Source organism: Struthio camelus, chromosome Z, assembly GCF_040807025.1.
Source record: "Struthio camelus isolate bStrCam1 chromosome Z, bStrCam1.hap1, whole genome shotgun sequence".
In the NCBI taxonomy this organism is placed as follows: Eukaryota; Metazoa; Chordata; class Aves; order Struthioniformes; family Struthionidae; genus Struthio; species Struthio camelus.
In genome coordinates this window covers 20,292,383-20,304,486 of record NC_090982.1, presented here as the reverse complement: position 1 = coordinate 20,304,486, position 12,104 = coordinate 20,292,383, and the positions used below count along the sequence as shown (strand labels likewise).

Here is a 12,104-nt window from a genome sequence, read left to right as displayed (position 1 = left end):
ACCTTTTTACTTTTCCTTTTAACTACAATATTTCATTCATCCAAAACATTCATCTGCAGATCACGTATTTTTATGATGGGATTTGATGAACAGTCTCACTTACCACAAAAAAGAAAAAAAGAAATAAACAAAAAATTTTAGTAAGTTAAACAAAGAGTATATACATTCTACAGCAGTGCTTGATATTTTCAACAGTTACTTTGAGTATACTGCATGCCACCTGCCTATATTCAGTAACCGGAGTACTCTAGTTTTTTAATACTTCCAGTGTATCAGGAACCAAAAATAGTAATGACTCTAATATAATTCCAGCTGTTCAAATGCTTGTTTCAGACCTCACAGTAAATAGATTTTCATAAATACAGTTTTCTTACTCAATAGCAAATCTCAAGAAACTGAATTGACAGAAGAAATGTTTCCTGCTAGACTAAAATAAGAGTTTTACAGAGTGGTATCAAGTTATATTATAAAATAAATGTATCTTGTCACTTCTGTGCTCCCAAGAGTTATTGCTTACATGGTGTACACCTGTGATCAATTCTGATTTTTCTCCTACCCTAATAGCTGCATTATAGATTATTGGTTCATCCTTTTCCTATCTCATATGATAATAAAACACAGGACATAAATGGTTCTGTGGTGTCCTTTGAAAGATTATATACTGTGTAATACCACATCATTGCATTATCTTTAGTATAAATCATATTTCTTCAAGCTGAGATTTAAATGATTATGCTCTCAGATGAATGCTCTCACTTTTGGCCACGTAATTTTCCAAAACTCTTCACTGGTGTTTCTCTACGTGTCTCTTCCTTTTTCTCTTTCTCTCTTTTTTCCCCTTTCCTATTATACGGAACAAGTTTTCACTGGAAGCAACTAAGACAAGTCAATTAATTTTTAACATATGGACCAGTTAGGATAATAGTGCCAGGTAGGACGAGGCCTTGGAGAAAATAATAGACACTCCTAAGTTTTCTCAGTGCTGCTATTAAAAGAATGTACAAACACCAAAGCTATATTAATAATCTATGTTGTGATCTCAAAAATAACTACTTTTATAAATAAATACCATGAAGCGCACTAATACAGCTAAAAGGATAAGATTCTTCTGCTTCATTAATCCCATTGTATGACTTTACCCTTCTGTGAAATTGCAGTTTAGGTGCTTTCCTGAGAATTCATAGATTCTAATTTTGTATACAGAGAGTGGTTTTTATTTTCTCTTATTTTGAAAAAAATGTAGCATTGGTATGAAATAGTTGGTATGAAATGTTGGTATATCTATTGGTATGAAATAGCATCATTATATATGGGTTCTATAAGTTGTGGAATCAGTTAGATTTTATACCAGTTCTTCACAGCTTTCATCTATGAGTTTCTTTTACTTACTCAGTTTTGATTCATACCTTGGATATCCAAGTCAGACTTTTACTCTTTTGTTGATCATCCTAAATCTTGGTAGCATGTCTTTTGACAAAAATATATGCTTTTCCCCCCTCCTTATTAAAATAATATTACTTTTTTTTTTACTTCTTAATGTTTGTAGAGGATACGTTGAGGTAATATTTGTCTGAGTCTTGTGTTTTGCTGTTCTAAAAAATGTGCAGACAATAAGATATCTGAATATGGTAGAAATGTTAAAAGACATAGCATATATACTATTGCAGATATCAGCCACTTTGGGAGACAGATATAATCAGTGCAGAACCTGTGTAGATTGTGGGGTGTTTTTGTCAAGATGACAATACAATTAGATATGGCTGTTGATACTGCTCTTTCCCACACACTAACTGATTTTTGTAGAGGCCTTGGTGGTTTGTTTTAAGGAGAATGGATTTAGATTTTTACATTCTTAGAGGCATTGGCTTCCCAGTGGTTGCAAAAACTTGTGAGACAAATTAGCCATGAATGCAAATTACAGTGATGTGATTGTATTCACAGGAGAAGCCCAAGATATGAAGAGCCAGAGATGTGAGAATGGCCTGCTTATATGGTCATTCACTAGATTATACAGATCTTACTTCTTGCCAGAAGTACCTGCTTCTGCTTTATAGATAGATTGGTTCAATTGGAAAGCGGCCAAGAGCTACAGAAATACCAGATCAAAAGTACAATTCTGATATTAAGAGAAAGGATAAAAGAGTTCTAAAGACAATCAAGTTTCAAACTTGCTTGAAAAATGTTAAACAGGTAAAAGTTGTGACAACTAACCACTTCTACATAAGAGAAATTCTATCACATCATAGTCAGCTTTTAAGACTTACTGTAATTGGTGGAAGAAGCTGTAAAGAATAGCTTCAAAACCTGATCAGAATGTACACCGAAAGCTCAAATCAAAAATTCTAATCACATATTTTAATTTTCAATAATTTGATGTATTTTATGACACCGTGGGTAGAGAGGTCCTGATGCATTAATATCTCCTATTACTTGACTTAATCATACTAATAATAGTCATTTCTGTTGTACACAAAAGGCATTTCTGAGATTCCAAAGTTTCGTTTCCTCTAATAATTATTAGATGAATGCCATGAGCATGGCAAGCATTTCCAATTACCAAAAGTTAAGGGAGCTCCCCACTGGTTTCTAGAACAGTTAGGTTCAGTTCTTCCATTAAGCAGTTATTTCTCAGCTACAAAACTGTGAAAATTGTGAGTAGGATTTCACAATTACAGGATATTGTCCTCTAATACCATTATATCTTACACTTTTTAAATAACAATTTTCTATAATATATATGTAAAAAAAATCACAGCTCCCTCAATAGTTTCATTTATTATATTTACCAGTTCATCAGCATTCATGTGCAGTCCTTATAAAAGTAATTAGGACTGTTTATTAACATATTGACAATCTCAAATTTAGTTTTATCTGCATGCTGTCAAGATGGCAACATAACTGGCTGTCCTGCCCACCTCATATACTCTTGCAGAGTTACAAGTTTGAAGAGCCACGCAATAGAATGAGAGAAGCAGCAAAGCATGATTTTGTCTAAATACACTCAGACTTCAACCCTTTTGTTTTTTAAACCTGTTTGGCTCCTCTAATTTCAAGTTTCCTAGTCAAAATTTCACATTTTGATATATGTTGAGTCAAACATGAAAGTTTCTAAACTAAACCAAAGTAAATTACTCTTACATTGAAAATGAAATGGAATATCTGCACAAGGGTTTACATCACATTAGTTTAATTTACTCTCTTTTTTAAACTAGTTCTGTGAACACAGGGAGATAAAACGGATACCATGAAGTAATAAGTGTATATTTACAGTATAACTTCTCTGATACCTATGCATGTGTTCTCAACCTGTGGCAAATACTTTGTTGATAACCGTTACAGAGGGATGTGTAATTAAAGTGGCAAGCCACCTGCAGCTTTGACTTTTAAATCGTATTCGTCTGTTAATTATCAATTTTGTGCTGAAAGCAAATGCTAATGACTTTGTAGCTTGAGAATAACTCAAATTCTTCAAATGGTACTAATTATCGAAAAAGAATTATTTTTTCTGATTTTTTTTTGTGTCTTTCTCTCCTAAAGGTAAATTGGTAATGAATTATAAAGCATATTTTTTTTCTCTGAGGTGGATGAAGTAAATATGATATATTTTTTATTTAGTTTTTTTTTTCTATTACATTCCTTTAAGCAGACCAATAAAAGATACTGAACTGATGTAGACACCAACTGTTTGAAAAATTGCTTTCACTTAACAAGGAATCATTCTTAGTCATTTCATCTGGGAGGTTCTGCAGGGTCTGCTTCAGCCTTGTTGTTTTTCAGTGTTTAAAAAATAGGAAGATTTGAATGATGGAAGAAGGTATAAATTCAAAAAATCTGTGGCTCACAGAAAGCTGGAAAGATTTGTAAGTGTCCCAGAGGACAAGATTAGAATTTACAGTGATCTTAGTAGACTGAAGAGTTTATCAAAAATCAACAGTATGCGGCAAAAACAAATACGAAAAGAAGGCCACAAAAGGCATAGAGGCAAAACATAAATAACTAAGTAGACAGCAGAACCAAATGAAAATAGGCATAGCCTAAAATTGCCTGAACCGCTACAGGGCACACAGATTTTGTAATGGATTCCACACTGCTGTTCTGCTAACCATCCAGATTTTAGGAGATATTTAAGCATATCATGGTTCCTTCACTGCCTTCCCAATGTACCTGAGTTTACTTTTCTGGCAAGTTCTTGCAGGGGAAGTGTATGGTGAGGTTTCATCCAGGTAAATAATGAGAATATAGCCTATAATGTGCACCAAGGGACAATGCCCGCAGGCAGCAAGGTAGAGTGCACCTGCTCTGAAGTATACGTAAAAGTTATCAGGAGAAAAAAAAAAAGTCTCTACTAGAAAATATTTGGTAGCATTGTCATGTAAAATACTGGATCTATGCTGTGTCAGGGAAGCCTAAACTGTCATATTTCAGGGAATTGGAATGGATTTTTTGGTATAGCAAATAGTGAAAAGAAAAGAAAGAGAAAAAGAGCCATTGTATGCAAGTATGGATTGCTGCTGAGTTTACGTAGGTTATTACGAAGATAATCGCCATAAAGAGAAGTATTCCGTAAGACTTTACCTTGTCATAGGCCAGAATCTTCCTTCAAAGATTAAGAAAATGGAATTATACATTTTAATGGAACTTTCTGATACTTTGAGCAGGTGCAAAGTATTTTTGAGGTCATTCAACAAAATTGATCACATTGATTAAGATTTTAATAGTAGGAATAGAAAAAGTTTGAGAAATAGCTATTGTTTGAAAACTGGATGCAGTGAACGTTGAAGAACAAGGATCAAACATACAAACATGGCGGGATAGAGTGAGATTATTTTTTTGAAATTAATGGGAACACAATTATCAGATACATCAACTGGTGCAGCAGCCTTAAACAGAATACACTCTTACTTTAGGCTCTACTTGTATCTATTTCCAGTTACGGAGGAATTAGATAACAGAATAATCTATAAAACCATGAACTATCTTTCTCATTTAAATTATTTTCTTTCTCTAAAAATGAAACAAATTTTAAGGAAAACAGGGAGAGTGGGTTCTTGTCTTCTCCAAAAGTAGCAAAATATTTTTTAAACATACACAAAATGAAAGAAAAACTTCTGCTAAAAATTAATTTTATTTGAATGAAATGTCAAAAGACCCTTCCTCAAGTCACAATTTACTTGGAATACTCTTAATTTTCAATTCTACTCTCATTTTGGTATACATAATTGAGGTTATTTTGCCAATAATTTTGCCTATTCAAAATAGAACTGAAAAAAGTTTTCAGGATAAGCTTTTTCCTGTAACCAAATTTAAATGTCAGCAAGAAAAAAACAAATCAGCTTGTTGGTGGTTAGTTCAGCCTGTGCACAAACAAAGGAATAAGAATTAATGGAGGTAAGGTGAGGAAAATTGCATTCCTATTGGAATGTTTGCTTGTCCTGATGATCACCACCATAACAGTATATAGGGCTTGCTTTTCTATATTGATTTATTACATGTATTTTAAAGTCAAAGTGCAAGAAGTAATCGAAAGGAGAATTTTAATCTCTTCTTTTTTTCTGACCAGGTGAAAGAATGATATGCTAGCACTGTCCAGCACTCAGTCATGACACAGTAGTTGTTACTGTCTTACTTAAAATAAGGGCTACTATAAAGGAGCTTGAAAGCGCAATAATCTGATTAGTTAATTCTTATCACTGATATTTAATTAAATGTTTTCATTAAGTCATTATCATGGGAAAATAGCCTCCCGCTTGTTTTCTAAAATTCGAATAATTGCAGATAATAGAAATCTTGTCAGTTTACAAGAATTTCAGGACAAAAAAATAACTTAAAAGAGCTAGCAGTTGTCAGATGAAACATCCTAAAAAGTGGGAATTAGCTAAACATTTAAATGTTGCTGAGTAATGGTATGACTTATGCGAGTTTGCAAACTCAGAGAATAAATCACTTTTAACTTAAATGAAAATTAAATGACTTGCAGGAAATACAGTTTCTGTTCTCTCAAGAGTATGATTAATTTACTGGCAAGACAATATAATGAACTATTTTATTGCTATTTTATTTTTATGTGCATAGAAATAGTACTTGGTACAAAAAATAGGACTTTTCATCTAAACCTCTCAAATGCATCAGAAACTTTAGCTGAAACTTGCAACACTTGAATTAAAGAAACTGAAAGTCCTGAGAATATTTTACAGAGGAGGAAAGTGTATGGACAGAAAGAATTTGTGACTTTTCCAAATCAATTTGTTTAGTTCACAGCAGGATTAGGATTATGCTTGAGGCTCGTTAACATATAATTTCCTGATTTAAAGCCTTTGGAAGTTTTGTGTTAAAGGGTCAGCATGTCTGAAGTGAAGGTGATAAGATTTATGTTTTTGCACCAAATTTCAACCCTAAGTAACACTGGAAGGACTGACACCCATTCTCCACAGACCACTATTTTGTGAACTACTGATGCCAGATTTATTAGGAGTAGATGTGGCATTTACTGGGTAAAAAATTTCAGTAATTCCCTTAACAGCTGTGATAAGAACACTGAAAGTGTTAAACATAAAACTGAAGTTCAGATTGTGGAGTTCCCCCATGTGACATGTAAAGAACCAATAGGTTTGGGTGAGTTCAATTTTAATGGTAGTATTTTGAAGTTCTTGAATTTTTATCTGCGCTTTTATCTTAATTGAAGTGTAAATTCACAGTCACATAGAGACCATAACCAAATTAGGTTATACTTAAAAATAGCTAGTAAAATCATAGTATGGTGGGCTGATGGGATTTGCTAGATCCATTCTTCTTCGTGATTACAGTATCTGCTTAATTTTTTTTTTCCCTGCTTATGTCAGATTAGGATATTTTACCTGAAAAGGAGCTTGTCACGATTTTCTTAATCTCGTATTCCCAGCTGGAAATGATTATCAACATGGAAAAAAAGAAAGGAAAAAAAAAATGTTATTCTCCCTCTCTTTTTTTTTTTCCTCTACCTGATAGTGATCTGCTTAAATGACTGTTTAGAACTGCAGAATCTTCTAGATTAAGATCAAAATAAGTTTTGGAAAGTGCATTTGGGTTTTAGTAGGTTTGTTTTTTCCTTTTCAAATATGTTTGAATATGTGTAAAAAATATAATTCATAGTGTTGAAAATATGTGTTACCATAGTATTTTTATGCTTTGGGTAATTTTTTTAAAAAAAAAAAAACATACATGCAGACCAAAAAAATAGGATTTTCCTTCAAATTTAAGCATTGACATAGGCTAATCTCTGAGTGAAACACCTGGCATGGCTGTCACTTAAAAAAATGACATTTACAATCTTTTAATTTGTCCCATTTGGCTGTCAGACTATGTCTTAAAAAAAAAAAGTATGTCATACTTAATAAAACTGACAAGAACTGGGACAAATTTCCATTACAAAGGAATGGCCAGAATGGATAAATGGTTAATCTCACCTGCCATTATGTTTCTAAAAGCAGCATCTGTGGCATGCTGAAGAGGAACATGTAACAAGTAATTTTAACCCGTCTGCATGGCTAAAAAAATTTTATGTAAAAAATGCATGCCATTTCCTCATAGAAGCAAAAAGAAATCATCACACTGAAAAAAATCTCTTCTTTTCTCTAAGAACTGAATTTTTCATGAGTCCTTCCTGTTTCTAGTAGCTGAACGTGCAGTTAGGTTACCTGACAGTTGTGCAAGCTTGCCTAAGTATCCTTGTGTTGCTGGATACTTCTGCATAAGCTTCATCTGTGTTCAGATATCTAACTCAATAATTAAAAGTTACTTTTACTGTTTTTTGGTCCTGTATCTCACATTCTTAATATGTTTAATATGTTATTTTTACTTACATTTAATGTTCTATTGCTGCTTGTAATTTACATCTTCAGTTTTTTCCATGGAAGTATGGATACCTTTATTTTAGTAGCTCATTTTCTTCTAGGATAAAAGTGTCTTTAGAATGACTTGAATCAAATTAAGTACGTTTTTTTTTTTTTTTTTAAAGGAGATTAAAACTTATCAAAATATTCTGGAATAATTTTCCCTGTGCATATTCAAAATTACAGAATAGAGAAAGATGAATTTATTATCTTTTAGACAAACTGTTTGTAAAGTATATTTGACTTAAAAGGCATTTTTTCACTTGCATTGTGGCACTGTTGTTAATCATTATATTCCACTTTCTATAAGAAAAGAAATGGAAGGGAATTAGAAAATACAAAAGACTGTCCTAGGGAAATTCATTCAGAGAGATAAGAATATTTTCAGCTCTTAAGATGAAAGTTATTTTGTTTTATTTTTCTTTTTAAAAATGTAATGGCAGTAGAGTACAATGACTTTTGCCTTGACAGAGCCTAGCCTGCTCAGTGCCCTGATACCTGAGTCTGACTGTGCTCTTGCGTGGGAAACTGATGAATTTCTAACTAAGAAATACTGATAAGGTTCTACCGGACTCATGTGATATGCAATTTTTAAATGTTCAGCTCAAAACTTTACTTTAGAAACTTTTAAAATGAAAATTTATACCTTAGTTTTTTGAAGATGAAGAAAGCCTCAATTTTTCTTTTGCCCTCAGGCTTGAACATGAGTAAAATATTTTGGCAAAAAATCTGCCCTTCCTTCAGCCTGCAAAAGAGGAAATATAATTTATCTATGCCAAATACCATGGAAAATTTGCTAGAACTTGGCAATACTGTGAGCACTGAATGCATAATCTGTTAATAGGATGCTTTACATAATCTTGAAAAAAGATTAGATAGACATACATACTTTCTCCTAAGCATGTAGATTACTATTGCAGCATTTAATCTACTCCATTTTTGTGTTAATTACAGTCAGTGTAAAACTAAAATTAATTTAATGTTAAGTTTATGCTGAATTTTGGTAATATATCCTAAATTTTCTATTATTCAAAATTAAGTAATAGTACATTCAGGCATGTTTTAGACTTCATGTATTTTCTTATATGTATTTGCCAGATTTTAAATTTTAAGCATTAATCTTCATTAATGTTGTATTGAAAAGAGAAAAATGCCAGTTGACAAAAAGTTGGAAACTAATTTGCTGCAGGAAAATCAATTTTTGATTGTTCTTATTAAGCTAATGGGTAACCTCAAGCCTTGTTAATGGAATAACCATGGTTATAGTATTGATAAATTTAACAAATCTTAGCAATTATAAAGAAATGCATCCAGTTCCATGAAATGAATGTTAATTCAATGATGAATCATTTGTATTTGATGCTCATAAAGGAAGTTTGCTGTACTAATCTATTTTCTTCTTCTTTTTTTTTTTTTTTAGAAGAAATTCCCTTTGCACATCCCCAGATTTACAAACTCCTCTCAGATTCTTTTTTGCTTGTACTCTAATGCTCTTTCACCAGCTGTCACAGAACATTACTATTCCTTTCAGACAGGAAATATATATTATTATTTTGATTATTTTGATTTCCTATTCTGAGAATCAAAATCCTAGAATGTACCTTGAAACTCCTTTTTTAGCATCTTCTGAATGCTGAAGTAATTTATTTTCTAAAAGAAAATAAGTTTAAATGAGGCATAGTTTGAACTGCTGGGGTTTATAGTGAGAACCTTTTTTGTCCCGATATCTGACATTTATTGATCTCCATGGAAATTCATAAATTCTCGGTTCTAGGAGAGACCTTAAAATTAAATTTTTGTCCAAATATCAATGGGGAAAAAAAAGATTTATTATACTTCAAAATTTAAGATTATATTGAGCAGTTTTTCTGACAAAAAATATGCTTCATTCAAGGTGTACTATTCTATGATTAAGTCCATTGATTTCCTCACAATATGTATTTATGTAATTACTTAAAGGATTGAACAATCATTTTCCCATTTTACTGTATACTTAATGTCTAACTCTTTTTTCTCAGTGGTGACAGAGGGCTTTTATTTTTATTTTTCAGGTCTCAGGATAGAGAAAATTTGATTGCGTTCCAAACCTGCAAGCTCAGGGTGAGTAATTATTATTTTTTATTATTTGCTTAGCCTTAATTTGGATCTTAAGGTAAGAAATTGTATTCTATCATGTGAATACGTTTTCTGGAGCATGGGGGATCAGAATTCTTAAAGTCTATGACAATGTCAGCTGGTAATATCAGTCATTAATTTACCTCCTTTTTTTCTCCCTACTCCAAGGCATTGTGTGTGGGTAGAAAAGGTGTTTTTTGTTTTTGTTTTTGTTTGCCTTTCTTAGTATGAAATCAAAACCAAATTTGTTAAAGGATTGGCTTTTCATTTTGTTTTATTTTGTTTTCAGTTTAACTGAAGAGATTTTAATGTTACTGTATTTCTTTGGTGTGTCATTTGTGTATCTTGACTGTGTTACATTTTAGGATAATATTAATATAATCATAAGATACAAGAAGCTGGCATAATTTCGTCCTGAAATAGACAGTACGAATCAGAAGGGCAATGATTTGTAAATATGAAACAAGTTCTCTAGACATAAATTGCAATTTTATATATTAAATCCCTTCAAAAAAGCATCTTTTGGCAATGAATTAGGGCCAGGCAGCAGCAGAAAGTAAAATTTACTCTATCACAAGTCATGGGTTTTATCAAAATGGTCTCCTCTTAACACCAGTTCTATGCTATGCTTCTGGGAAGCAAAATGCAAGATACATAGCTGTTAGATTAAAAACTAAAATTACTAGAATCTTGAGGTTTATGCAGTTTATTTATTTATTTATTTATTTTACATATACTAAATTTCTTAGGAAACTTTATGTTTAAATTCATTTGAATTAAAGATAAAAAATAAAAACTTGTAGTGTGTTTCTGAAATCCTTAATAACTAATGCAACAGAAAATATTAAGACAAATAAGATTAAAGCTTAGTTCTCCCGTGTTTTAAGCTTATTTCATAATATTAAACATAATAAAATCATTTGCTTGTTAAAACAGGAGGCAATATGGTAATCATGCAATTGGGATCAAACTGCTGAGGCTACCTCATTTGTTTAACACAAAATAGCTGTCACACGCTGCGCACACGGGCAGCAAACAGCGCCCCTGTGGAGTGGTACCCTAAGCCCAGGAGAGCAGAGCTGTCAGCTTTGGGCTGTGCCTCCACTGACTGTGGGAAAGCAGCAGTTCAAAAAGCATCATAGCAGACATAATTTTATATTTTACTATGACACTTTTTTGGTAATGTGCTGCACCCTTTGAGATCTAAATCATATTTCTGTTTCAGAAGCTGCTTGTGGAAGCCTAAAATTTAGAATTCTGTACTAGCAATTTAAAAGCCTGTCAAAAATACTTTTTATTAGTATTTGAACAGGTCTGGTGGGCTTTGTTTCCATCCTATTTCCTTTGTTTTCCCATAAAATTCTTTCTTGCTCTCTCGTTCATGGTCCCTGGAGCAGAGTCGATTATTGCTACCTTGCACATTGCACAGCGCCGTTGCAGAAGCTTCTCGGCAGACCTGCAGGAGGTTTAGGGGTGGCTGTTATAAGGCTCTAATCTACCTTCAAAATCCAAATCCCTCAAATCTAGCTTTTTGTATGGTATATTGGAGTATATGCAAGAATATATAGCTTATTCAAATTGCTGTAAAGGTCCACTGCTTGTAAAACATCTGCAGTGGTACGCAGCCTAGTATTGTCAAAATTCATAACTGTATAGATATCCTTCCTATTAGGTTTGATAATGTCTAGTTGCTGATAAAAAACTAACAGTGTTTAATAACTGAAACAATTATAGAGTGTTTGTATTGCTGTGCCATTATATTACTTAACAAGAAATTCTTGATGACCAATTCTGTCTTGGGTTTTGCAACAGCTGCTGATATGTGTGTGTGTGCGTGTGTGCGTGTGTGTGTGTTAACACTCTCACATACACACATATATGTATGTACGTGTATGCATACATACACATATAGAGATATACACACATATATACCTACATACACATACATATACACACACATACACATACACATATATGCATTCCTATATACAGATGTATACATATATATGCTTACATACACACACACACACACACACACACACACACACACACACGGACATGCGTATATATATTATATTCAATAAAGTTTTATTTTTGAAGAATGAAGTATATAAAATTAAT

At 32.5% G+C, this 12,104-nt stretch overlaps 1 protein-coding gene across 37 annotated transcripts in view; it reads left to right on the top strand.

The window, feature by feature from the left end:
* Positions 1-12,104, top strand: part of PTPRD (protein tyrosine phosphatase receptor type D) — a 1,218,182-nt gene that overhangs the window by 508,565 nt on the left and 697,513 nt on the right. For all 37 annotated transcript variants that reach the window (XM_068927738.1, XM_068927756.1, XM_068927755.1 and 34 more), the window contains one exon: positions 9,920-9,968. The gene's annotated coding sequence lies outside the window, so the exon portion shown is untranslated. The remainder of the gene's footprint in view (positions 1-9,919; positions 9,969-12,104) is intronic.